The sequence below is a fragment of the Thunnus albacares genome, chromosome 18 (assembly GCF_914725855.1).
Source record: "Thunnus albacares chromosome 18, fThuAlb1.1, whole genome shotgun sequence".
NCBI lineage: Eukaryota > Metazoa > Chordata > Actinopteri > Scombriformes > Scombridae > Thunnus > Thunnus albacares.
In genome coordinates this window covers 1675001-1700405 of record NC_058123.1, presented here as the reverse complement: position 1 = coordinate 1700405, position 25405 = coordinate 1675001, and the positions used below count along the sequence as shown (strand labels likewise).

General features: G+C 40.0%; 1 protein-coding gene and 1 long non-coding RNA gene across 2 annotated transcripts in view; one reads left to right on the top strand and one right to left on the bottom strand.

Moving 5' to 3' along the window:
• Window positions 1–25405, bottom strand: part of LOC122968199 — a 200947-nt gene that overhangs the window by 20288 nt on the left and 155254 nt on the right. The window lies entirely within an intron of this gene.
• The window catches only part of LOC122968126, a 200984-nt gene that overhangs the window by 126490 nt on the left and 49089 nt on the right, over window positions 1–25405 (top strand). The gene's annotated exons all lie outside the window — the stretch shown is intronic.

Genomic DNA, 25405 nt, shown 5'->3' with positions numbered 1-25405 from the left:
CCAATCTGAAACAGACAAACAGCTTCCACAGTAACAAACTCTGCTCTGAATTATCTGCAGTTACGTAGAATCTGTGAGTAAAACAGAGCATCACCATAAAGGCTCTTGATTCCTCTCAGTTTGTAGATGAGTTCCTTCACTTTGGTGGGAAGTCCAAAGAAAGGTCCGAGGTCGGTTGTCTGAGCAGATACAGTCTCCATGGCCTGCATGGCGACGCTGATCTCCTCAGAAACCACCGCTTCTTTCAGCACCACAGAGCGAGAAACCTCGGAGGGAGCGGCGGCGTTGCAGAGCATCGTCCTCTTCAGCTGGTCGGTCACGCTCCTCCTCGCCTTCATCTGTCTCTTGGTTTTATCCTCTGTGTTTCTTTCTACGTCAGAGTTTCTAAAAGGTGTAGAGGTTTTATCTCCGTCCTGCAGTTTGCTCCTCTTTGCATTTTCATGAACTCGTTCTTGAAATTCCAGCTGGCTGGCCGGTAAGTCCTCGAAGGGTTCGTGTCCGAGGCCGTCCAAGATGGAGTCTGTGAGGATGTCCTCGCAGGACTGTTTCCAGACGCCGTCTTTCGATGGACGCAGAGTCGTGAAGTCCCGCTGATCCACAGCTTCGGTCTGGAGGTCACGCTGCCTTTCATTTTGCTCTGCATCATCCAGCTTTGCCAAGAGAGAGCTGTCCTCCAAGATGCTGTCATAGTCCCCAAATAAGTCCTCACTGTCACTGCAGTACTGCCAACAAAACAAAACATTCATTCACAGTTCATGCAGTTTAGTGTTTTTGATCAACAGCAAAATAAGTCAGCCAGATATGTCCAGAGCTACTACTAACCAATATTTTCATTATCGATTCATCTGTTGATTATTTTCTAAATTAACTGATTAGTTGTCCATAAAATGTCAGAAAATGGTGAAAAATGTCAATTACTGTTTCCCAAAGCCCAAGATGGCGTCCTCAAATGTCTTGTTTTGTCCACATCCCATAAATATTCAGTTTACTGTCACTGAGGACTAAAGAAACCGGAAAATGTTCACATTTAAGAAGCTGCAATTAGAGAATTTGGACATTTTTTCCTAAAAATGATTCAAAGCAATGAATTTATTGCAGCTCTATTCAGGTTAATATCTACTACTAAACTAAAATTAGAGAATCAGTAAATATTCACTTTGAGAAGATAGAATTAGTGAATTTTTGGGCATTTCTGCTTGAAAAATAACTTAAATCACTAGTTAATTATCAAATCACAAGCTGTTTCAGCTCTGTTACACTTCAAGCAAAAATGAAAATAATCCTTAGGTGCAGCTGTAGCTCTCTAATAATCATTTAATTGACTAATCCTTCCAGCTCCAGATCAATACTTTGATAATAACCTACCTCAACAGCTTTTATATCAGCCATGATGCTGCTGAGCCTCCAGTTTCTGGGACATTGCTCTCCTCCTCCTCCTCCTCCTCCTCCTCCTCTCTTTCTGGCAGGTGTCAGGTGAGTCTTCAGGATGTCTCTCGACCTTTTTCTTGAGGAAACTCTTTTTACTTTGATTTCTCTCTTTGCAGCATTCATACCTGTCCAGGTCCAGCTGACGTCACACACCTGATGCTACATGTCACACAGCTGGTAAACAAACCGCATAGAAAGCTCACAAACACAATAAATATACTGTATAGAGGAGGGGAGCGGAGACACCAGTACATTATACTACAGTAATAATGTTGTTAAAGGCATTAACAATATATGACACTAGCGTTAAACTAGTTACCGTTAAAATAAAAAGCCAACTAGCGTGTTATGTTAACTAGTTAGCTCACTCCCGGCAGTTGAAAACCACCATTTCTTCCCTCAGCTAGCCAACTAGCCACTGCAAACACTCCAAGTTAATAATAAAGATCGACAAAAATATATAGAAGTCTGTTGCCAAAAATGTTCAAACAAAAAACGGCTCTTTCACTTGCAAATTAAACGTGGAAGCTTTAAACAGTCGGCGTGTCACCCGTTTGAAAATTGTCAACATCAACGTCTCAGCAAGAGAGAAATCCCAACATCATTTCCGTTTTCGGTTTACCGGTCACTAGCTAGCACAAAGCTAACCGACTGTTTTCCTTTCTGTATTGATTTCGCTACAATAAACTACTGATAAGTCACCCACTTAAGTAATGGCGGGTAGGTGAGTCACCCCCTCTTTGATCGCGGAGGATTTCTATCTTGTTTTCTGTATCTTTGAAAACAGGTCATTTCCGTATCAACGTCTGAGCAAGAGAGAAATCCCAACATCATTTCCGTTTTCGGTTTACCGGATAACTAGCTAGCAGACAGTTAACCGTTTCAATAGTTTGACTGTTACCTTTCCGTATTAGTTTAGCTACAATAAAGTCCTGATAATCAATCAATCAATCAATTTTTATTTATATAGCGCCATATCACAACAGAAGTCATCTCAAGGCACTTTTCACATAGAGCAGGTCAAGACCGTACTCTTTAATATACAGAGACCCAACAATTCCCCCATGAGCAAGCACTTGGCGACAGCGGTAAGGAAAAACTCCCCTTTAACGGGTAGAAACCTCAAGCAGAACCCGGCTCTTGGTGGGCGGCCATCTGCTTTGACCGGTTGGGTTGAGAGAGAGAAAGAGAGAGGGAAAGGGGGAGGGGGGACAGAAGAAAAAAAAATCACAACAACAACAACAACAAGCACGAGCAGCAACAGCTAGGGAAGGATGCCATCAGGACTGTGAAGGACCGCGAAGGTTCGGCCCGGGACTCAGCTTTTCCTGTGAGATGAGAAAGCACAAAAAACTCCGGGGAAGAAGCAAAGTTAGTGACATGCATTGATGTTACATGAATGCATACAGATGGAGAGGAGGAGAGAGGAGCTCAGTGCATCATGGGAAGTCCCCCAGCAGTCTAGGCCTATAGCAGCATAACTAAGGGCTGATCCAAGGCGAGCCTGGTCGGCCCTAACTATAAGCTTTATCAAAAAGGAAAGTTTTAAGCCTACTCTTAAACATAGAGAGGATGTCTGCACCCCGGACTGAATCCGGTAGATGGTTCCATAGAAGACGAGCCTGATAGCTGAAGGCTCTGCCTCCCATTCTACTTTTAGAGACTGTAGGGACCACCAGTAAGCCTGCATACTGGGAGCGCAGTGTTCTAGTGGGATAATACGGTATTATGAGCTCTTCAAGATATGATGGTGCCTGACCATTAAGGGCTTTGTAAGTTAGGAGAAGGATTTTAAATTCTATTCTAAATTTAACAGGAAGCCAATGTAGTGAAGCTAAAATGGGAGAAATTTGGTCTCTTTTTCTAGTTTTAGTTAGAACACGTGCAGCTGCATTCTGGACCAGTTGGAGAGTCTTTAGAGACTTGTTAGAGCAGCCTGATAATAAGGAATTGCAATAATCCAGCCTAGAAGTAACAAATGCGTGAACTAGTTTTTCTGCATCTTTTAGGGACAGGATGTGCCTGATTTTTGTGATATTACGTAAGTGAAAAAAGGCAGTCCTTGAGATTTGATTTATGTGGAGTTAAAGGACATATCCTGATCAAAGATAACTCCCAGATTCCTTACGGTGGTGCTGGAGGCCAGGGTAATGCCATCCAGAGTAGCTTTATCATTAGATAATGTGTTTCTAAGGTGTTTAGGGCCAAGCACAATAACTTCAGTTTTATCTGAATTTAGTAGTAGAAAATTGCAGGTCATCCAGGTCTTTATGTCGTTAAGGCATGTTTGGAGTTTGTTTAACTGATTGGGTTCATCTGGCTTCACTGATAAATATAATTGGGTGTCATCTGCGTAACAATGAAAATTTATGGAGTGTTTCCTAATAATATTACCTAAATGAAGCATATACAAGGTGAATAGAATTGGTCCAAGTACAGAACCTTGTGGAACTCCGTGTCTAACTTTTGCCTTCACGGAGGATTCATCATTAACATGTACAAACTGAAATCGGTCTGATAAATATGACTTAAACCAGCTTAATGCAGTTCCTTTAATGCCAATTAAATGTTCCAGTCTCTGCAAAAGGATTTGATGGTCAATTGTGTCGAATGCAGCACTAAGATCTAACAGGACAAGTATAGAGACAAATCCTTTGTCCGATGCAGTTAGGAGGTCATTTGTGACTTTCACCAGTGCTGTCTCTGTGCTATGATGTGCTCTAAATCCTGACTGAAAATCCTCAAATAAACTATTGTTATGTAGAAAGTCACATAACTGATTAGAGACTGCTTTCTCAAGGATCTTAGATAGAAATGGAAGGTTAGATATAGGTCTGTAACTGGCTAAAACACCTGAATCAAAAGTAGGCTTCTTAAGAAGAGGTTTAATTACAGCTACTTTAAAAGACTGTGGTACATAGCCTGTTACTAAAGACAGATTGATCATATCTAGTAAAGAAGTGCTCACTAAGGGTAAGGCTTCCTTAAGCAGCCTAGTTGGGATGGGATCTAAGAGACAGGTTGATGGTTTAGCTGAACAGATCATTGAAGTTAGTTCAGACAAGTCTAGTGGAGAAAAACAGTCCAAATATATGTCAGGATTTACTGCCGTTACCAAGGTTCCTGTGTTTGGGGAGAGAACGGTGCCTGTTGAGGGCAGGAGGTGGTTAATTTTGTCTCTAATAGTTAGAATTTTATCATTAAAGAAGTTCATAAAGTCGTTACTACTTAGAGCTATAGGAATACATGGATCAGTAGAGTTATGACTCTTTGTCAGCCTGGCCAAAGTGCTGAAAAGGAACCTAGGGCAGTTTTTATTCTCTTCTATTAATGCTGAGTAATAGGCGGCTCTGGCATTACAGAGGGCCTTCCTATATGTTTTAAGACTATCTTGCCAGACTAAGCGAGATTCTTCTACTTTGGTGGAACACCAAATCCTTTCCAATTTTCGCGATGTTTGCTTTAATTTGCGGGTTTGGGAGTTATACCATGGAGCTAACCTCTTATGTTTTATTATCTTCTTTTTTAAGGGGGCAATGGAGTCGAGTGTTTGTCTTAGTGAGCCTGCAGCATTATCAACAAGATTATCAATTTGGGAGGGACTGAAGTTAACGTAAGAGTCCTCTGTAGTATTGAGACATGGTAGTGAATTCAGTACTGACGGAATTGCTTCCTTAAATTTATCTACAACACTATCAGAGAGACATCTAGTGAGGACATTTTTGTCTAGTGGTGTATAATCCAGTAATAGGAATTCAAAAGTTATTAAAAAATGATCTGATAAAATAGGATTTTGTGGAAAAATTATTAAATGTTCAATTTCAATCCCATAAGCCAGAACAAGGTCTAGGGTGTGGTTAAGACGGTGAGTGGGATTATTTACACACTGAGAGAAGCCAATTGAGTCTAATAATGAGATAAATGCAGTGCTGAGACTGTCATTATCAACGTCCACATGAATATTAAAATCACCTACTATAATTACTTTATCTGTACTAAGGTCTAAATACGACAAAAACTCTGAAAATTCAGATAGGAATTCAGAGTACGGGCCAGGAGGACGATACACTATAACAAATAGAACTGGCTGTAAAGTTTTCCAGGTTGGCTGAGAGACTAAGAACAAGGCTTTTGAATGAGTTATAATTAAATTTAGGTCTAGGGTTGACGACCAGGCTTGAGCTGAAAATGGCCGCAACTCCTCCTCCTCGGCCAGTGCCCCGAGGAACATGAGTATTAATATGACTGGGGGGAGTGGATTCATTTAGGCTGACATGTTCTTCATGACACAGCCAGGTTTCAGTGAGACAAAATAAATCAATATGATGATCTGAAATTAAATCGTTTACTAAAACGGCTTTAGATGAAAGAGATCTAATGTTCAAGAATCCACATTTAATTATCTTATTTTGTTGTACTATTGCAGTAGTGGTTTTAATTTTTACTAGATTTTCATGAATGACTCTTCTTTTGTTTACTTTGGATTTAATTGATTTAAGTGGTCGGGGGACAGACACAGTCTCTATGTGGTTTTGGGTGGGTAACTGCTCTAATGGAAGCGCAGAGAAGCGTGTAGGACTGCAGCTCTGCCTCCTGGTCTCAACTCTGGGTTGTCATGGTTTTGGTTTACTAATAAACTCAGCCATATTTCTGGATATGAGAGCAGCTCCATCCAAAGTGGGATGTATGCCGTCTCTCCTAATCAGACCAGGTCTTCCCCAGAAAGTCTGCCAATTATCTATGAAGCCCACATCGTTTGCTGGACACCACCTCGACAACCAGCGGTTGAATTGTGACATGCGGCTATACATGTCATCACTGGTCAGATTAGGCAGCGGTCCAGAGAAAATTACGGAGTCCGACATAGTTTTTGCAAATGTACACACCGACTCAACATTAATCTTGGTGATCTCCGATTGGCGTAATCGGGAGTCGTTGCCGCCGACATGGATGACAATCGTACCATATTTACGTTTATTCTTAGCCAGCAGTTTTAAATTTGACTCAATGTCGCCCGCTCTGGCCCCAGGAATACATTTAACTATGGCTGCTGGTGTCGCTAACTTCACGTTTCTGACTATGGAGCTGCCAATAATCAGAGTTTGTTTCTCAGCGGGTGTGTCGCTGAGTGGGGAGAACCTGTTAGAAACATGAACTGGTTGGTGGTGAACCGTGGGCTTCTGCTTAGGGCTATGCTTCCTTCGGACAGTCACCCAGCCGCCCTGGCTTCCCGGCTGCTCGGGAGCTGCCGGGGGAGTGGGAGCTACGCTAGGTCGGCCCGCACCGGATACTAGGGGCTGGCTAACTATATTAGCAGCTGATTGTTTTTCCATGGTGCGGAGCCGCGCTTCCAATTCACTAAGCCTTGCCTCCAGTGCTGCAAATAAACTACACTTATTACACTTACCACTATCACTAAAGGAGGCAGAGGAATAACTAAACATTTGACACACCGAGCAAGAGAGAGTAGGAGAACGAGAGGGAGAGAGAGAAGCCATCGCTAACTACTTAGTTTAAGTTAGCTGCTAGTGCTAGCTGCAGAGCTAAAGTGACTAACAACTTGTGCGATTAGCGAGAAAAGTCGCTAAGAGAAAAGCGCTGAGAGTGCTTGTGTAAAACTAGCGAAAGTTTAAATATACAGCAGATATTAATCCACAATTAATCCACAGTAATGTGATATATATAGGAAAATCAACTGAGATGAGAGATGAGAGCAGCAACAACGCTATCAGTAGACACAGTCGGCAACCGGAAATGATACAATACGCTTACCGTAGCACGTCAGCACGACCAATATAAGTTACCTATATAGATGTGATAATTACCAGACAGCAAACTTAACATAAATGTTGCCATTTTTTGACAGTTTGTAGTTTATTTTACTTGTTTAGCATGTTTATGTGACTTAAACAAACTTAAAATACTCAGATAAATAACTACTATTTCTATGTTGGACGTGCTCTGCCCTCTAACAGGCTTTGCTATTGGTTAAAACCTAATGCGAAGGCGGTTAGGGATGAGATGAACTCCCAGCTGAGCCCAAACTGACAATAGTCCAAACCCAGCCACAACCAAGAAACAGCACCACCGCCTGCCTGAGGGTCTTGCATTGGACTGCAAAAGCCAGCAACAAGCTGTGCGCCTACCAAAACACCTTAGTCTTCTCCAGATGACGTCCCCCCAGACAGTGCACCAAGCACTGAACGAGACACTGAACCAGCAGTCATGTCCCTGAGATATGACTGCACAAAAGTCGAAGTGGAAGCCCATGAGGCGGCCAAACAGATGTCCTCCACTGAGACACCTCTGAAAAGCACCATAGAGGACGCAATGCCCCAGGTGGAGTGCGCCCTCAGACCCACTGGGGGAAGACAACCCACCACCTCATTACTTCTGTGGATTGCATCACAGATCCAGTGAGTGAGCCGTTGCACAGACATAGTGGCCCCCTGAGCCTGACCACCCTAGCAGACGAACAACGGGTCCAACTTCCTGAAAGCCGCCATGCGCTTCACATAACAGCAGAGCGCCTGCACGGGGCCACAGGGTGTGAAGACACTCCTCCTCCCTGTCGGTGTTAGGACGGGGGAAAAAAGCCCTCAGGCGAATGACCCTTTACCTGAACGAGGAGGTGATGACTTTGGGCTGGAAGGATGGATTTGGACGAAGTTCCACTGACCCCCTGTCATCACTGATGGACATACAAAAGGGATGCACAGACAAGGTCCACAAGTCTCTGCACTTCGATCTTGTGGTGACAGGGTGATTTGATTTGACCATCTTTGATTTTTGGAGCCAGAGGTGACCATATTTGAACGAGGAGCTGACCCTAGCGCTAGCTTCTAGCTTGGTTAGCACGGTGCATTTACAGTCTATGGTTAACTGTGATAATGCTAATGCTAATTTTCGCTAGTGAAAAACAGGCTTAAAACCATTAAAATAAAATGTATTTACTGGAAAAACTGAACCAACTCCTTGGAGGGTCTTTTATCACAACCAAACACTGAACAGGACTTTTTTAGTGACTAAAATGTTACAGTTAACTTTCATGAACTGAAAACACTGAAATAGCAGCAGCTGCACCTATACTCTGTGAATCTGAGGTTACACCATGGTTACGTTACATATTCAATGTTGTCGCTGTGGTAGCGTCTTGTCTATTTCAATCTAAATGGGGCCATAATTTACGAACTGAATTTCTGAAGATTTGAAACTAGCAATTGAGACCATAAACTCGTTAGGAAAGTGTTTACTGAGGTAATAAATCAAGTGAAAAGTCATTTTCTCATAGACCTCCATACAACCAGACTTTCTTTTTGCAACTAGTGGAGTCTCCACCTGCTGGTCATTAGAAAGACTGCAGGTTTAAGGCACTTCCACATTGACTTCACTTCTCAGGCCTGGAGCTTCCTGCTTGGCTGTGGCAGAAGTGCATTCTGTCCCTGCCTTTAACAAACTGTCCTCTCTGTGTGAGCTGTTATACTGACCTCTGCTGGACGCAGGAGGGAAACACAAACAACTTGTACAAACCTCAGTGACTTTGAGACAAAGACTCTGATAACAAGATAAAGCACTGCCACAAACAGTTATAAAGCTGCTGTTTGTTTGTTTTTTATGTAATGTTTTGCTGAATATTGTAGCAGTGTTTTCATATTGTTATTTCTACAGTAAAATAAAGCAGGAACAAGTTGGGATTTTTGAACAGATTGTTGTTTTTTCATTGTTGTTGTTGTTATTGTTGTTGTGATGGTGGTTATGTGTGTTTTATCAGAGACTGTGTGATGTTGGATGACGTCTGCTGTGATCAACACAGGTTGTGATGGATCAGCGTTTGTACAATCTGATATTTGTTGTGAATGTACTGATTTAGAGCTGCGACAATTAATCAATTAATCAACTAGTTGCCAACAATTAAATTAATCACCAGGATGTTGTTAATGTGTTGCTTATGGTTTTCTGTTCTAATTCTGGTTCTTGGTTCAATTCTTGTCGTTTTAATTGGAAAAAAATGTGTTAAAAGCAGAAGTTGCCTTTATTTTCTTCTCATTTAAGCTGCTATAAACTGTAATTTGCAAACAGAAGTGCAGAAAGCTGTCAAGGTTCTGCTAAAGATGTTTATAATTGTCACTTTCCCGCAGCCCATCAACACGTCTTTAAATGTCTTTTTTTATTTGATCAAACTGGCAGATTCAGTGTCTACTTGAGATCCATCATCACAGGTTGCAGTTCACTAAAGAATCATGTTTTCTTCTTTCTAGCATTGTTTCATTTGAACATTCAGAATGAATAAATGTGTTTTTCTTGTTTCCACTCTTGTTAATCATTTTTTCTGTTTCTGAAAATCAGAACATCTGCTGCAGATGGTTTTCTAGTTTTCATTTGTCTAAATACAATATATTTTTTTCATTAATGACAAAAAGCAGCTAATTTTACACTTGTTTAGATTATTTTGTGGATTTTCCTTAAAGAACAGGTTCACATTATTTCAAGTGTAGCTGCTAACTCACTGTGTGTGTTTGTGGTTGGATAAATAATGTTTGATCATTCAGCTAATAGTCAAAAGTAGTTTGTTGGTGAATGATGAGCTGATTTTCACTTTGCAGCTAAAATGTCCTTTAATATCCCCTTTAATTGAATTAGATCTGATTTAAAACTTAAATCTGTACACATATCTGTTTCCTGTTTCCAGTTCAGGGTTTGACTCAGAGTTTGTTAAACCTGCTCTCTGGAATATTACCCAGACTTCATTGTGCTCCTGAAACCAAACCTTCACCCTCTGCTGTTTAATCAGTCGCACCTCCTGTTTTACACAGTTTCCTCCTTTTCTAACAGAAGAGGAAGCAGCGCTGCAGGAGTGACAGTCTGATCAATAATTCAGATTGAAGAATCAGAAGAAATGACCTCACAGGGATCAGATTGAACAGGTAAGAAGCAGAACAGTGTTTGTTTCTTCAGATTGTGTTTGTTATTGTTGTTTTGTAGGAATAAGACAACCTGACTCTGTCTCTCGGTGGTTCACTGTTACTGCTGTTAATCAATAATCAATCCCTCAGTGCTGCTGCTGAGGACACTTGTTTAGATTATTTTGTAAATTTTCCTTAAAGAACTGGTTCCCATTATTTCAAGTTCTTATTAAAGCAGTACTAACACGTCCATATGTGCATTAAAGCAGTTACTGGTCGCTGTAATCATTCCTGTGGTTCATATGGACCATAGAGATCTCTTTCTATCATGACTGTACTGGGAGTGGTGGAGGAAGAAGGTCACAGTCCTCCTTCTGTGTAGAATAACTTCAACTGATACTAATTAATGAGGCTTCAACAGCATTGAGGTGAAGCTGCTCACACATGTCCAGCTGCATGTATGATGAGACCTGATTCTCACACACAGCCTCTCTAACATGAACACAACTAAGTTCAAATGCAGCTTTCAACCAACAGCAGCAACAGTGTGACATTGGTCTGTATGAGACTCTGTGCTGACAGTGTAGTTATATTTATGTCTTAATGATGCCCTTTATGCTCTGTCAATGTTTCACCAACATAACATCATATGGTGCCGCCAAGATGTGATTTACAATCTTACAATCATATTATAAAAGTCTTGATAGTGTAACTGAAATGCTGAAGTTTTATTGGCTACATTACAAATTGCATGCGTGAATTAATTTAGCAAGAAAATCACATAAAAAATGATAATGCAACAGATGCAGCAGCCTCTAACAAACATTTAATGAACTCAATCTATCCCTAAATTCCAACCAACATTATCACTGAAATAAATTGAAATATTAATATTGTTAGTTTACAATGGAAGCAGGAAGCGCTGCATAGTTCTGATGGCTCATATGACAGGTGCTCTTTACTGAGGCAGGTGAAAGTACAAAAAAGAAGATTCAAGAAGTCTTTCCTGGTATCTGTCCTTCAGTGATGTAGACAAGCATGGAAAAAAAAGAGGCACTCCGTCTTCAGTGAAATAATATTGTGAATTTATTCTTCGAGCATATACACAACCAAGCAGACCAACACGTATCGACTCTACAGTAAGTCTTCATCAGAGTCTGCTTGGTTTAACCAGTATGGCTGTATTTGAATCTACTACTGGAGCCATTACAAGTAGAGAACATTCAGAATGAATAAATATGATGTTTTTCTTGTTTCCACTCTTGTTAATCATCTTTTCTGTTTCTGAAAATCAGAACATCTGCTGCAGATGGTTTTCCACTTTTCATGTCACACTAAAACTATCATCTAAATACAAACCTTTTTTTTTCAATTTAAGACAAAAAGCAGCAAATTTTAACTGTCAAATGTTGGTAAAATTTCTGCTTCAGTTCCCTGCAGCTGCTGGAGGAGCTTTGGTTTGTCTTCTAGCTTGTCATTGACAGGAGGTGGAATCTTTAAATTTAAAATGATTTATTTTTGACATGGTGGATGTTTGTACAAAGAGCCAGAATTAAAGATACAATAATCAAAAACTCTCCTTCACACTGGAGCAAGAACAGTTCACTTCAAGTGTTTGGATTCACCTCAACTGAATCTAAACACCAAACAACCAAACTCAGTTCATTTTTTATGTAATTTAAAGGAAAGCAGCTGCTAACTCACTGTGTGTGTTTGTGGTTGGATAAATAATGTTTGATCATTCAGCTAGCAGCCAAAAGTATGTTGTTGGTGAATGATGAGCTGATTTTCACTTTGCAGCTAAAATGTCCTTTAATATCCCCTTTAATTGGATTAAATCTGATTTAAAACTTAAATCTGTACACATATCTGTTTCCTGTTTTTACAGTTTTGCAAACTAACTTATAGAAAAGTCAAAAAACAAAACAACCTTTGTGATTCAAAGTTTCCTTCTATTCCAGATAATCATCTTCAGCCATTTTGAGATGATGTTTTGGTAAAAAGCAACAAATATATAATGTAGTGCTGAGAGGTGAAGTCATGTATACACACTTTTTATAACACCAGCAGAAACCTAAAGGAATAACTTCACTTTTCAAGTAAAACAGAGAACACGTCTTTAAAAAAACTACCTACCTGTATCTTACAATCTATCACTGAACACAAATAGTCATTTAAAAAACTAGTAATTGCTCCAAATAATAATGATAATAATAATAATAATAATAATAATAATAATTACACAAAATACAGTATTTTCAGGCATTCAGCATATAAAGCAGAAACAAGTCAGACGGGGAGCTTGTGTGCAGTTTGGAGACTCAACAGAAGTTTTTTCATGACAAAATGAGCTAATTAGCAACAGCAACTGTCAGGTTTAGTAGGAAGCATCTTGTCACTGAAGACGGCACATATGTTACGACCTTCACAGTCACCAGATCTCAACCCAGCTGGACACCTGTGAGAGATTTAGTTTTCCAACTCAGAGTTTGTTAAACCTGCTCTCTGGAATATTACCCAGACTTCATTGTGCTCCTGAAACCAAACCTTCACCCTCTGCTGTTGTATCAGTCACACCTCCTGTTTTACAGTTTCCTCCTTTTCTATCAGAGCAGGAAGCAGCGCTGCAGGAGTGACAGTCTGATCAATAATTCAGATTGAAGAATCAGAAGAAATGACCTCACAGGGATCAGATTGAACAGGTAAGAAGCAGAACAGTGTTTGTTTCATCAGATTGTGTTTGTTATTGTTGTTTTGTAGGAATAAGACGACCTGACTCTGTCTCTCGGTGGTTCACTGTTACTGCTGTTAATCAATAATCAATCCCTCAGTGCTGCTGCTGAGGACACTTGTTTAGATTATTTTGTGAGTTTTCCTCGTTCACATTATTTCAAGTTTTTCTTAAAACAGTACTAACGCGTCCATATGTGCATTAAAGCAGTTACTGGTCGCTGTAATCATTCCTGCGGTTCATATGGACCATGAAGAGATCTCTTTCTATCATGACTGTACTGGGAGTGGTGGAGGACGAAGGTCACAGTCCTCCTTCTGTGTAGAATAACTTCAACTGATACTAATTAATGAGGCTTCAACAGCATTGAGGTGAAGCTGCTCACACACGTCCAGCTGCATGTATGATGAGACCTGATTCTCACACACAGCCTCTCTAACATGAACACAACTAAGTTCAAATGCAGCTTTCAACCAACAGCAGCAACAGTGTGACATTGGTCTGTATGAGACTCTGTGCTGACAGTGTAGTTATATTTATGTCTTAATGATGCCCTTTATGCTCTGTCAATGTTTCACCAACATAACATCATATAGTGCCGCCAAGATGTGATTTACAATCTCACAATCATATTATAAAAGTCTTGATAGTGTAACTGAAATGCTGAAGTTTTATTGGCTACATTACAAATTGTATGCGTGAATTGGTTTAGCAAGAAAATCACATAAAAAATGATAATGCAACAGATGCAGCAGCCTCTAACAAACATTTAATGAACTCAATCTATCCCTAAATTCCAACCAACATTATCACTGAAATAAATTGAAATATTAATATTGTTAGTTTACAATGGAAGCAGGAAGCGCTGCAAAGTTCTGATGGCTCATATGACAGGTGCTCTTTACTGAGGCAGGTGAAAGTAAAAAATACAAGATCCAAGAAGTCTTTCCTGGTGTCTGTCCAAGTGAAATATTGTGAATTTATTCTTCGAGCATATACACAACCAAGCAGACCAACATGTATCGACTCTACAGTAAGTCTTTATCAGAGTCTGCTTGGTTTAACCAGTATGGCTGAATTTGAATCTACTACTGGAGCCATTACAAGGATTTCTGTTTTAGTTGAGTTCAATTGAAGAAAATTCTTAGACATCCAGTTTCTCACATCTACACTCCTGTAAAGAACTCAGCATACTGAGCTCAGTGGGCTGAATTGAGACATACAGCTGAGTGTCGTCAGCATAACAGTGAAAGGAAATACCATGTCTACCAATAACGTGATAGTAGCACATAAAAAGAGAATAAGATTGGTCCCAAAATTGACCCCTGAGGTACATAATAATAAAGCTTTACATAATGCTTTGCATTAGAACGACTGATAAATACACAATAACAAACAAAATAAAATCAATTAATATAAAATTAAATTAGATTATAAAAAGATCAATTTAAATACAAACATAAAGACATAGACAGAGCACACTAAGAGCCTGAAAATAGTGCCCACTTTTTATTTATTGAATTGAGTCTTGACTGTGAATGGAGATTCTATTCTGGATGTAATCGTGACACTGAAGAGACACTCAAAGATTCACATGTTGTTATCCTTGAAGTTAAGTATCCTTGAAGCTGGTTTGGTATCTTGGTGATTCACCAGCCACCACAGTATGAGGAGAGGTGCAGTTGAGGGTGTGATGATCTCAATCCAGCAGCAAACTGCAATCCTGGTACCAACAATGAGTGTGTCTCGTGCCGTCCAACACTCACCTGCTCAGAGCAGGTCGAAAGCTCAGCGCTCGTATGTTCTGTCATATTTGAACACAGTATAGTGAAGGCTCACATGTATAAACCTCTCTGAAATCACACAAACTGCTTTTTTCATGTTTTGCTTGTTTTTAAACTTTCCAGATAGTTGTTTTCTGGATACATTGTGGCGAGTCTGAATACAGATTAATGAGTGATTCTTACCAGCATCTCTCATCCACAACAGCTGCATCCTGTACTGACAGCCTTTACTTTACCCTGGTGATTGTCTGTAAAGCCCATTGATTGTATATAAATACGGACGAAGCATCTCATCATCACCGCTGTGCAAAAGTGAAACCAAAATATTTCCTCTCTGGGAGCGGCCATCTTGCATTTGTGATGTCATTTGGAGCCAGAGTCTGTGCAGTAGAGTCAAGTGGTGGGAACCTGCAGGACACGCCCCCTCAGCCATCCTGCAGCCTGACAGAGCTTTGAGAGCGGCTGTCACAGCTGTCAATCATAATGTCACACCCCCTTTTTATATCGTCAAATCACTAATTAAAAACAAAAAATTAACACTTGAACAAACATCAGTGTAATAAGAATGACCTAAAATGACAGAAGCCATCTTTAGGAAAAAATTTATTTGACATGTACTTTGACTTTTTAGTTTGGATCATGTCCCATCCGCTAACATGGAGGGGGCAGGACATATGACCTTTACTGCAGCCAGCCACCAGGGGGCGGTGCAGATATTTTGGCTTCACTTTTGGGGAGCTGTCATGATGTCCATATTTACTGCAATAGGGCTCTACAGTGCGAGTATTTCACTCGCATTTTCCCCTAAAACTAGATATATGCAAACTGTAAAAAAAATCTATGAGCACAGTGTGCAAGTAAAGATTACAACCTACCATAATGTTTTTCCCCCCGCTGTTAATTGTCTGAAAACTAGTATTAAGTAGTCAGATAATGTACAATGTTTTAACAGTACAGTAGTTTCACAGAAAAGAAATGCCGCCAAGTATAAATATCACAACACTGATAACTGTAGCCTCAGTTTGTGCCTCTCACAGATAGCGTTAGCAAGCCTGATAAGAGACGGTAGAGAGACAATGTCATGCTAATAAACGAAAGATGCATTTCTTTTCTGTGGCAGTTAACACACCACAAGTTATTATGCTGTGTTATATTCAGAGCTTTACAAGATATTCAGGGCTGACGACGGTACCATGATGAATAGCTGAGCTGTGGCTACATATTAACACACACATACACACACCAGACAGCGTCTTGGTGCTGAGCTGCTAACGTTTGCTCAGCTATAACACAGATACCACACATACAAAGGGCCATGAATGTACTTCTAGTGACTGTCATATCTCCAGCAGACTCTCTGTGTTTCCAGCGCTGACAGAGTCTGACAGCAGCTGCTCATGGCTGGTTATTTTAGTTGCATTTCTTCTTCAATGTCACCCACAACTGCTGTCCATCTGACCGTCACCAGTCTGTTCAGCACCTCCATAAGGAGGCAGAGGGTAGTGGCACTCTGGTAGTGGTGAGCCAAAGTAGCTGAATCTATTCAACTGCAGCTCTAGTTTAAAATACGCTATATGGACTGTTACTAATGAATTAACTTCTTGACTGTGGTCCAGCACAAGAAGGTGAATGATAGTTCAGTTCCTGTTCTCTCATTGATACTCAGTTTACAGATCTTGCATGAGGCTGCCATCAGTGTATTTAAATTTGAGTCTGTTTGACAAAGACCTGAGCGCACACACACACACACAAACAGCACAGCAGAAACAGCAGCAGGTGGTAGCTGACAATGGGCTAAAGACAGTAAGACAAACTAAGGATTTAGTGTGAAAGATAAACTGCAGAGAAGTTGACCCATTAATAAACTCTGTGTTACTTGAACATTTTTCACTGTGCTACTAATTTTTTTTATTTAGGAGCACACAAACTCCTTGGGAAAAACATTAGAGCCCTGTGTATATACACTAATGGTAAAGCCATCTGAAGGTGGCAGGAATCTGTTCTATCTTCAGTCTCTATTGGAATGATGTGGTGCATTGTAAAGGCACAATTACACACACCAGATCTGCTGGTAAACTCATATCTGAAACTTTTTACATCCAAGACAACAACCAGTTTCCTCTGATGAAAACTCTTTGCAGGATTCCCAAACAGTCAGTGCATCATGGTGGGGATGAAGTGGTGAATATGATTGCCCACAATTGTCACAACCTCCAACATACCTACCTATAATGTGCGATAATGTATTCTCTCTGATCCCACCCTTTATCCAAGTGCAGCACCAGTGCATCTGGCACACTTGGCCATGAAAATACCAAAAGTGTGCTGGGCATAATGGTTGTGCATCAGGCCAGTGATCCATCAAAATTGAGATTCAGGCAAATTTACTGAAGGTGTGAAAACTGGAAATGCAGTAGCAGATGGAAGCTGAAAGGAGAAAAATCCTCATACCAGAGAATGCTGCAGGGGTTCCAGCTGGTGTCTGATAGTTTTGTGGTGGATCGACACAAGTTTTTCTGAAGTCTTAGTGGCCCCCTCATTCATGCTTCTTTTCAAGCTATTGTGTGATATGTTTCCTAATTAGTAGAGGAACATTTTCTGTAACTGTTGCTCAGAGTCAGTTCTGATCAAAGTAACTAAACTACTACAAAAAGTAAGGAAATTTGTGTTTGGTAGATTATTTCTTTGTTGTAACAATGCCTCTTGGCAATAAATCTTACACCATTGGAAGGCCTGTTTATTTCCCTTTGAAATGGTGCCACATTTGTAAGGAACATGCATTTGTGGCATGAGCAGCAGAGCTGAGTATGTGGGTTGCGCCCATGAAAAATTTGCCAAATCTTCTCTGCCAATGCCAGACAGCTTATTCTGCCATTGACTCTTGTTTGATGTTTGGTGGATTGGATGATTGAAGTTTGAAGAAACAAGACATATTGGCAAATTAACAGTTTATTCATTTAACAAACAGATGCCTCAGTAGCGTGTGGAAGAACCATACACAGCCACAACAGCCTGGCACCTCCTCTTCTTGCTGGTCACCAGCCTGGTCACACTCTGCTGTGGGATGGCATCCCATTCTTCAACCAGCATTTGTCACAAGTCAGCCAACGTGGTTGTGTTGGTCACTCTGGCATGAACAGCACGCCCAAGCTGATCCCACAAGTGTTCAATGGGGTTGAGGTCAGGACTGCTGGCAGGCCATTCCATCCTCCCCACTCCCAAATTCTGGAGGTAGTCTCTGATAAACCCCGCTCTTTGGGGGCAAGCGTTGTCATCTTGGAGGATAGAGTTCGGTCCCAGACTGTGGAGATATGGGATTGCCAGTGGTTGCAGAATCTCATCTTGATATCTCTCTGCATTGAGATTGCCTCCAATGAGGACAAGCCTCATTTTTCCAGTGAGAGAGTTGCTGCCACCAAAAGACGTTACTCTATCGGTGTAGCCATCAGCATAGCATTCTCTGCATCTTCTCCACACTTTGACCCTATGATCCAACTGCCATAGGCAGAATCTGGACTCAATGCTGAACATAACATTCCTCCACATGTTCAGGTTCCAGTGCACGTGTTGCCGACACCAGCGCAAACGGGCCTGACAGTGAAGGGCAGTCATGGCAGGCGTCCTGGCAGCCTTATGAGACCAGAGATTGGCTGTGTGCAGTCTGTTCTGGATTGTCTGGGCAGAGAGCCATCGGCCATATCATCCTGCAAACCTTGACTGCAAATCTGTAGAAGACAGCTTATGGTACCTAAGTGCTGACTGGGTGAGGAAACGGTCTTCTTGGGTTGTCGTCTTCTTGGGTTGTCGTCTTCTTGGGACGCCCACTTCACGGCCTGTCTCTGACATCCCCTGTTATATGGAACTTGAAGACTTTGGAGATGGTACAAGGGCTCACTCCAAATAATGCCGCAACTTGGTTTTGCGGAACACCGATTTGAAGTTGCCCTATCGCACAGGTCCTATCCAGATCAGTCAAACGTGGTATGCCAATTCTTGGAGCAGATACCTATTGACCACCGTAGCAGGGCCCATGCTTACAGGTGCTGCTGATCAGGTGTCTGATCGGCAGCACCTGGGGGTACCAGAAGCTCAAAACAAGAGTCAATAGCAACAGCAAAATAAGCTGTTTGGCATTAGCAGAGAAGATTTGGCAAATTTTTCATGGGCACAACCCACATACTCAGTTCTGCTATAATTTCCTCATTGACAGCATACCTGTATTGTATTGATCTATACTTCTCTCCAGAAGTAAAGATGAACTTAAATGAAAACAGCCAAGTAGGCTTTAATATTTCTTTGTAATTTGAGTCAAGCAAAAGCATGACCATTTTGGAAGATTTTTTTGTCAGTGAAAAAAGTCCACCAACCACAGAAGACTCTTAAATATCATACATCTAATTTCCTGTGTTGCTTTGTCCTAAAATGACACATCCCTAGAGCCTGTCTTTCTACAGCAGGCAGGTTGGACCTTTTCCCAATGCTACATAACCTTTTAAAGAACTGACAATCCCAGGAATGTTGCAGATTTCATGACTGAAAAAGCTGATGACTACAGAGATAATGTCCTGTCAACATGTTTAAAAGGAGCATTAGCCTGAGATCCAGTTATTTATTTATCTATTTAAAATAATCTCTTCAAGGCTACTCAGTAGCAAGGCTTTACACTTTGTTCTGGCTATTTTATATTATTCTACACAGATAAACCAGCTTCTATGAGCCATCACATGGTTACAAACAAAGCTCCATCTTAACCTCCAGAACAGCTTTATGTACATAAAAGAAGGGTGGACGACAAAGAAGGATGCAAAGATTCTGGATGATATCTACACAGTAGGGGTGTGCCTGAATACAAATATGTTATTCAACAAAACACAAATTGTGTTTTTTTATGAATATTTGTTTCATACAAATATTTTAAAAATTATTTGTTTTTGGGTCTGTTTTTACCAATGTGTAGGTTGGTTATATTTGGTCGGTTCGTATCACTCCTGGAGTTGGGGGTGTTCCCCAGAGATAAAGCTGAGCTACTGACACAAGCAAAGTGCTCCCAAGGGACTCTCCATAACCTGTTGTTCCCCTTCTCCTTACCACAAAGTTAGGCTGTAAAAAATAGGCAAAAAATGAAAAGTGCAAAGCAAGAGTCACCTTTGAAGTTCATCCCTACACATTACATGGTGTGCTGTCTCTGTGTTATGGGTGTATAAATAGGTAGAGGTCTGTCTGCAATGAGGCAGTGAGTAAAGTTTTAGCTCAGTAATCAGCACAGTCGTCTATGATCTGGGAGACTCCAATTCAAGACCCGGTATGGAGACCTCCTTCATAAGGTAGTTTATTCATGTACACTTATTGTAACACTTTAATTTTCTAAAATTAAAAGCATAATAAAAAAAACAGGATTTTTAAGCCGCTTTCCACGTTATTTTGAATACAAATACAAGTAATTTTGCTGCTTCAACAAATACAGATACAAATACAAATACTGGGCTGAAAAAAGAACCAATCAAGATGTGCACCTTATATTCCTGTTTACGTTTAGCAGGCTGAATTCACAAAGGAAAGAAGCAAGTTTTGCAGAACTTATTCACACATGTATCCATGAAATCAGCTACATGGAACAGGACGTTCTTCACAACATTACAGACATCAGGAAACACAAACTTTGACAAGAGTGAATATAAACTTTTATTTGTGTTGGATTGACTGGATGAGAGCTGCTTCAACTAGACTTCAGTGCCAATGAAAAGTTGCCTATTGATGTGACAAAGTCCACCTCAGTGGATGTGCTGCTGACAAACCTCATCAAGGGCACCCTGCTTCCCTCTGCTCGCCTCTGGATAACCACACGACCTGCAGCAGCCAATCAGATCCCTCCTGAGTGTGTTGACATGGTGACAAAGGCAACCCGACCCTCTGTGAGGAAGACCTAAAAGATGGCAGCAGTAAGTCCAATGAAGTCTTTGAATATTCCCAAATGTTCTCACAGATCTTTGAAGAGGAGCATCATATGGAGAAGGACAGGAACAAGGTGTTTAGCTTGTCCATCAGAGCATAGTGGAGTTTCTGGCAGCTCTGTATGTGGTCCTGTCACCCATCAATACCAACATTTCGCTTCCTCCTGGGCCTTTCCCTGCAGACCAACCAGACTTATAGAAGTCAGCTAATAGTAAATTATGTGAAGAAGAAGATCAGGGAGAATCCATCTCCAGACAGACGCATCAATTTGTTTTACTGTCCCAATGGACCGAGTAATTGTTCTCTAGTGAAGGAGATCCAACTGTATCTGAGATCAGGAAAAATAAACTGATAATATAAACTGTCTCCCGCTCAATGGTCAGCTCTGGTCTCCATCTTACTGTTATCAGAAAAAGATGTGGACATGTTTGAGCTGAAGAAATATTCGGAGAAGGAAGCTCCAGAGGAAGCTCTACTGAAGCTGCTGCAAGTTGAAGCTTCAGATAAAGTTCTGTAATTGATTGACTGATTGATTGTATTTATTGATTGGGACAGTGTACAGTTTTTAACATAAAATATGCACTGCACTGCAAACACACAGAACACACCATACAAAATACAAAATACAAAGCTACACATCAGCAACAACACATCACATACACCCACAATGTCAACTAGAAATTAATAATGTAAACTTGTCAAATTAAAAGCAAGACTACCTGTGTTAATGAGAAGACCATAGATGGAGTTTAGACTCAGTGGTCACACAGCTGATTGGTCTTTAGTAGATTTTTTAATTTGGCCTTGAATGTATTGATTGAACTGCAGTTTTTCATATCATCAGGTAGGACGTTCCACTGAGATGTGGCTTTCACAGAGAAAGCTGACTGTCCAAATGCAGTGTGATGAAATGGTTCAATCTTGTATAGAGGATATTCTGGAGGATCTAATAGAACTTACTGAGCGAGTGAACACAAAGTCACATAGTGGAGGAGGACAAACCATTTAACATTTTATAAACTAGGCACAAATTTGAAAATAATCTAAAATTCAACGCTCAGTAAATTGTATTTCTCCAGAACCCTACAGTGATGGAAATGCATTGGCTTTTTGTCCAGAGTTTTTAGAATTTGTTTGTATAAGGACTCAAGAGGTTTTATGGCTGTTTCTCCAGCCTGCCCCCAACATGTGATGCAATAAGACATATAGGAAAGAATAGCTGCATAAATATCTTGGCTGCATCCAAAGAGAGACAGTTTCTAATATGTCTAAAATTTGTAAAAAGTTGTACTTTATGGTTTTAACTATTTTTTAACAAGTTTTTTGAAGTTCAAATTTGGATCCAGTGTCACACCAAGATATTTAAAATCAGTAACTATGTCGATTTTTTCACCTTTGATGAGAATATCAGCGTGAGGAGGTTGTACCATAGTCTTAGAGAAAAACATACCTTTTGTCTTGTTTACATTTAGACTCAGACATGATTGATCAAGCCAATGTGTGATCCTTTCCAATGCAATTGTTAGCTTAGCAGCAGCTAACTCAGCTATTTTTGCATGTGCATACACAATGGTGTCATCTGCATACATTTGTAGTTCTACATTTGTAGCATTTTGTTTTATCCTAGTATTTAAAACCCTTGTTGTATTTTAGTGCTTGTATATGCCAGCAGGGTCTACATGTCCTGTACATATGATAGAACTGACAATAAAGTTGACTTGACTTGAAGTATGCACCCAGGGCTGCATGGTTAATCAAAATGGTATTGATATCACAATATGGATAAGAGCAATATCCAAATTGCAGCAGCTGCAGTTTTTTGTTAAAGGTTAAATATGACAGTATATCTTTAGAAATGAGATATTGTGGAGCTACAGAGATGCCTGGTCTACAAATCATAAGACATAAAAGAACACAATGGTTTGGACTCTCGCAAAAATGAAATCATCCTCATTTTACTATTTTTTTCCCGTTAAAATTAAAATGATGATGCAAAGATGATCGCTCCCACTAAAATTGCAAATATTATTGTAATTGCAAAATAATCGTAAAATGATTTTTTTTTTTTTTACCGTGTTGTGCAGCCCTAACCTCTGATGAGTTTGATGTCTCTATGTCTACACTGAGACGTCTCATTCTTACAACACTGTTTTAGTGTAAAAGGACTCACAGTGATTCCAGGTAGTTTTCATAGAGACCTCTGTCCACAGAGAAACACCTGAACAAGAGAGAAACAGTCAACTCTGTGATTTTAAGATTTAATTTTATTTACATGAAGGAGCTGAATCATTGCAGCCATGAAACAATCAATTATGAGATAATTATTGATTGATTAGTCTTTTAAGTAGCCCGCTGAACTGCTGGTGGATTTCAATCATTTCAGTTAGAAGGTTATTAGTTTTTAAGCAGACAGCTGTATCGTTTTTTTCAACTCTTTATTGGATCGATCTTACAACATGACACGTTAAGACAAAAACAGAAAACATTTCAGCATCATAATAAAACAATGATAACATAACAGACATGACTCCACTCTCTGGACAAAATACATTCAACATGTTAACATGAAGCAGACAGCTGCATCTGGACTGCACCTGCATTGTTGTCACTTCAACTGCAGGAAGTCACATTATTGTATTGTATTGATGATCCATCAACAACTTTTATGTTTTCATGTTTTATATTGTTGCAGATGTGTTTCTCTGTGCTGAAGTCAGTCTGAAGTTGGTTATCTGACTCCTTTAACCATCAGAGGGAGTTTTTAGGGAGTGTCAATAACTGACTTGTCATTATACAACAGGTAGAAAATTATTATTGAAAATAGTCTAATGTTTTATTTCTATTTGTTGTTAATATTATTATTAATTCCTGCAACAGGCTATCCACAGGATCAGGCTCAATGTGGATTGGTCTTTAAGCTGAATGCCTGAAATTTTTGTCAATTGACTTAAAATTAATGTTTAATGATACAAAAGCAAAAAACAAGTGTGAAATTTGATCATAAATTCTTACTGTTAACCAGCACTCATTACCTTTCCCAAACTTAAATAACTTCTTGATAGAATTTAAATTGTATATGGATTCTTTAAAGTGAAGCAAACCAAAAATTGTTTGACTGTAAAAAGCAATTAGCAATCATGACAAAGAGTAAAGTTTATATAGACACCAAATGAGTTGCATCATGCTGACGTCATTATATGAACAATTCATGGCAGGACTTGATACATAATCAAGATAAAAACACATTATCAGTGTCTGAAATAATCACAAAAACAGTCACATAATCCCACACATCTATACAAAAATATAAATACAAATAAATATGATAAAAATATTAACATTTACAACAACAAATATATAAAAATATATATTTGTTGTATAATATAGATTACTTACAAGAGAGATACAGAGAGACTGTAGAAAATAATATCATACACCACCATCAACAACAACAAAGTGATGCTTGAGTTTTGACTTCAGACTGTTTTCTTCTCCACAGACGTTGGAAGTAGGTGAAGTTGTTCCTGAAATCCTGCACAGCAGAGACCAGAATCTCCTGATCCCAGCTGTGTCCATGAAGAGTCCATGGATCAACCTAAACATTTTAACACTGGAAGGTATCAACTTCAACCTGACTGAAAGGAATTTCTGATTAAGAATTTTATTATCTGTATTAAAACACTAACATTGAAATATGTTTTTAATCACTATTTTATCCTGGAAGAATGTTATTCTGTTGTGAATTCATCAGTACTGTGTTTGTATCAGGATCCAGCACCAGAGACCAGAATCTCCTGACTCCAGCTCTGCATCCGTAGAGAACAATAGGATCATGGATCCACCTCCTCTTTCCAAAACACATGGAGAGTAAGTCAAGATAATGTCACTGTATTGTTCAGGCTTTTGAACATTTGCTGATGAGGGGATGCTGAAGCAGCAGACAGTATCAGGAGACCAGAAGCACTGCAGGTTCTGTGCTCACAGAAGGAGCAGGAGGAGAACATGTCTCCATGTCTCTGATGGAGGTCACTGAGGGGGAGTTAAAAACAAGGAGTTGATGAGATACACTCTGAGATGCTGAAGTTTCTGGACATTGTGGGGCTGTCTTGGCTGACAAAAAAGGGGGTCCAGAGGATATGATCTAAATATTGAGGTATCACACTGCTCAGCCTCTCTGGGAAAGTTTATGCTGGATGCTGGAAAGGTGGCGGATCGTTCAAACTCAGATTGAGGTGAAGTGATGGGGATTCTGTCCTGGTCCTGGATTTGGGGATGCTGGAAGTCAGTCAGAGTTGGGGGTGCTGAGAGAAAGTTTATATGACGACGTCAAATTAAATGCTGCGCAACATTCATGACTTTTGTATTAATCTGAATGGCCAGAGACATTTTACACCAGTTTTAGAATATTTTACACACAACAGACAACAAACTTAAATACCAACATGCTGTATGTCAAAGCAGCGTAGCAGCATATTCAGCTATGGACAGTTCACACACAGGATGCAGGTTTATTCCTAATCAGAAGATGATTTATTGTAGATGGAGCCACAGCCACGTTATATGGTACAGGTAACAATACAACAAGGCACACACACACACACACACAC